The sequence below is a fragment of the Saccostrea cucullata genome, unplaced genomic scaffold, assembly GCF_032062105.1.
Source record: "Saccostrea cucullata isolate Sc308-1 unplaced genomic scaffold, CSIRO_AGI_Scuc_v1 ctg12087, whole genome shotgun sequence".
Taxonomy (NCBI): Eukaryota; Metazoa; Mollusca; class Bivalvia; order Ostreida; family Ostreidae; genus Saccostrea; species Saccostrea cuccullata.
Genome location: NW_026922044.1, coordinates 1 through 4,132, shown reverse-complemented (window position 1 = coordinate 4,132; position 4,132 = coordinate 1).

The following is a 4,132-nucleotide window of genomic DNA, read 5'->3' as shown; positions in this document are numbered from 1 at the left end:
ATGCCAATTAGAGAAAAACTTGCAAAATATAACAAATTTGACTTTTACAGCCTTCCCAAGGCTAACAAATGCTATTCTAATACGTATCGAGGCTTTATTTTGTATCCATATTTATTTCTGTTTCTAAAAATCAAAATGAACATTCTCTGTTTTCATTTTAACAGAGTTTACTTGAAATAATTTACTAACCTGTAAAAAATTGTTATCAACCGAGTGTCCGATAACAACCGAGTTGCCGATAACGCGTTGAGCAGTGTGGTATAGATCTGTTTACTATTTAAAATTATTGTTAAAGACGGTAAGCTTTTTTGAAAAGCTCTACTTGTTTTATTTTCTTTTTGAGTAGGCTTTACAGTTACCTAATTTCAGAGTCAATAGAGCATGAAAGACAATTAAATTTGCAACATCAACATTTTTTTCGTTCTGAGCACATTTGGACGCCACCAATGGAGACAATTAGGTAGAAATTTTTGAAATTGAACTTCCTGTCTTTCAAACTGAAAATCTCAGGTTGATATTTTGAAACATACATTTGTGACATCAGTCTGGGATGATATTGGTTTTTCCATTTAGTTAAGTACTACAAAAGTCAGTGTGTCTGCTCCTTCGCTGATGACATTGGACAAAGATATGCATGCTTACTTTAATATCATCACTGAATGCATTTTTGTTATTCTACACTGTACAGTCAAATTCCAGGAAAGCATGCTAACCGCTTTTCAGTACTTTCAGTACTTTGATTACACATGTTTCTCTTGTCTTTTCACTTCAAATGGTCTCAATATGGGTGAAATATTCTCGAGATGAATTTTAAACAACATACAAACAAACCAACTTTTCAAAATAGATTATTTTTAAAACGACAGAGATCAATGTTATCAATCCTTCCTCATTAATGGTTTGCTGCAAGCAATTTTTTAAAATATGTAATATCATACTGTACAGCAGATAACCCAAATATGTATTTTGCACGTATGCGAAATTTTCAGGATAAGGAATGGTTAAAAAGCGCGAACAAAATTAATAACTTCCTTGACTGTGATATAATTATATCTTTGTTCATTTTCAAGCTGTTCTGAATCGTGGTTTTCTAAATTTGAAAAAGTAAAACAATTTGATCACCACTCGATATGTAACTATATTCATACCATCACATGTTTTATTTTCCGCATTCCATTTGTATCCAAAGCAGCAAATCCCAATCTCACTACAAGAGAAAAGTTTTACTTTTTCACTCAGTTGACGAAAACACTTTACCAATTGTTTCACCTTTGTAAAAAGTAGGGAGGTGAAGGGACCTTTCACGATAACTGCTACACTACTCTTTGGCAGGGCAAAATTATATATTTTGGTGAAATATGACTTAAAAGCATTTGTTGAATAGAGCTCTACGTCATTTCACTATTTGTCAAAAAAAAATCCGCCAAACTTTTTAATTTGCCTGCGAAAGAATAAGACTAAGAATCTCAGTTATTGTTATCATGTATGTGAACCAGATACGCGGCTTTTTTTGTTGGTTTAACACCCACCCCCCATCCCCCAGAGAAGAGATAAGAACACCAAAGCGTAAGAGAAGGACATCAAGATCACTATTTACCCTCCCACTTTTCAAGAAAGGAATAATGAAATAAAAAGAACTTACTTTCCACATTGAAATCCAACTCCCGAAGAGAATGGTAAAATGAAGAACAAAATTAATGGTACAAGTATGCTTGAGCAAAAAATTGTCAGAAAATTCATTGTGATTAAAATGCTTTAAACTCCACTATCATTTTCATTTTAGAATCAAATTAAGTACTTTCTTGTATAAAACTAAATCGTACAATATCATCCCAAATGTTATTTTTCGATAAGACATCCATTTTCTAACGTTTTTATAGACTACTTGACCTACAAAAATGGTTTAATGTGATTATCATAGATTTACAATAATTAATTGAACCAAACCATTAAAAAAGGAATAATAATTTCATCATTACTACGGTAAGTGCTACATTAAATATCCTAATTAAAAAATAAATGATCGATGTACTATATATCAAGTCGTGCTTATGTTCCAAAAAATAATTCTATTTTAACTTACGAAGGTTGTTCGAAGAGACGTTGTGTATATTTTGCTTTCTAATGAACGCCGTTCGGTGAAAATTTTCATATACATTTGAAATACAAAAAGAATTAATAAAAGCAAAAAATATTTTACAATTTTTAAATATTTTCTGTACAATGGTATATAAATGCGTCAATAGTAGGGGTACCCGGAACAGTCACAAAATCAGATATTGAAAATATGTAACACCAACGTTCTAACTCTTCGTGGACGTATAATAAGAGCGAAAATAATTCAGTTTATGTGTATTATTTTCAGCTTTATTTCAAATGCATGTTGTGCAACTTTGTTAGAATTTTGATCAGAAATACGGAGATCATAAAAAAATTAAGCGTGGTTGAGAAATCTGCTAAGAGCGCAAATATGGATTTTGACGTCAAGGGCGGAGCAGCCAGCATACCTTAAATTTTGTGTAGCGCAATGTAGAACTCTTTTCCAGACTGAACGACCTGCTAAAACAATAACAACAAGAAAAAAATAATGTGTTATGGTATTTCATTTCATTGGAATACATTTTTATTTTACAATTAACTCAACCAGAGTAAAATCAAAAACTCTGGGCGACCATCAGTTAATACGTACTGCATTAATATCGTTGACCCGCGTTGCATAAATCTACACTGCATAATTCTTAATCATCTTTTTCCACAAGTGAAATTTTTACACTGGGGTAGCAACAGCATACATTTTAAAAGAATAGTTTAAGAAAAGAAACTTTTTGGTTTTGTAATGTTATATGTGATAACAAAGAAGGAAAAGTATTAAAGAATTCCCGATCGTCTTTACATGCGAAACCATCTCCTGCTGCAGTGACGTTAAATGACGTAATGATGCTGCTCCGGGTCGATAGACATATGCATGTTTATCATTTCACCAAAACTTTTCTTATTATCATAGGAATTAGAAATTTGGTATAAGTGTTGTATTCCTTCTTTATAAAAAGTTGATGAATTTTCATGAAAATATCTCTAGATACCCTAAAATATCGAGTAAATGTAACTGTCTCAATAATTTCCGAACAACCCTCGTATACTTACCGACTTAGAGGAAGTTCTCACAATTCGAACTGATATTTCAAAATTTGACATTATCATATTGAGAATTAGATCGTCCATTTATATTACTTTACTATAAACAATGAAAGTTTTACATATATTTATGTAATTATTATCTTCTAATTTTTGAAGACTGAGTGTATTAGCTATTATAATGAAAATTTGAAAGTAAAACAAATACTAAGTAACCGATATACATCGACATTATTGTCAAAGTCCGTTTGTAGCTACACCATACGGGTTAAATGTTCTGTATTTGTTGGCCTGCAACTTCACAGTATAGGAGAAAATTTTTTAGAATACATTGATCAAATTTAAATAATCATTTGTTTAATTCACTGTCTTTATAAAGGATTTGTACCCAAATAAACGCACCCATACACGTAGCATTATCAGTAACTGCATTTGAGATTTTTAAGATCTATTTGATATAAAAGTTAAATTGAAAATTGCAAAGAACTAATTATATGAACATGAATGTACAAATTACTATTTCAGATACTTGATTCTTTTCACGTCATTGCAATAACACTCAGCAACATACAGAATGTCATTACTGTCTATACTGAGGTCCCACGGATAGCACAAGTGACAACTGTCTAAGTAAAGAAGGAACTGTCCATTCTTATCAATGATGTGCACAACATTGTTATCGAAATCCGCGATCAGAATATGACAAGAACTGTCTGTAGCAACACCGTATGGGTTAAATGTTCGGTATCTGTTAGCCTGCAAGTTCCCAGTGTAGGAGAGGTGTAACTTCCCCGTTTTTTTGTGACGAACACAATAGCCCTAGTACCCCAGTCACTGACAACGATATCCAGATTTTTGTTTTCTTAAATGAAGGCTGGGTTTGAATTCAAGGATGTAATGGATTTCTTGTATTACTTTACGAGGTAAATATGAGACAACATCAGATGTCTGCAGAAGGAGCACGTCATACAACAAGTCAGGAGGTAGGTATCAGATG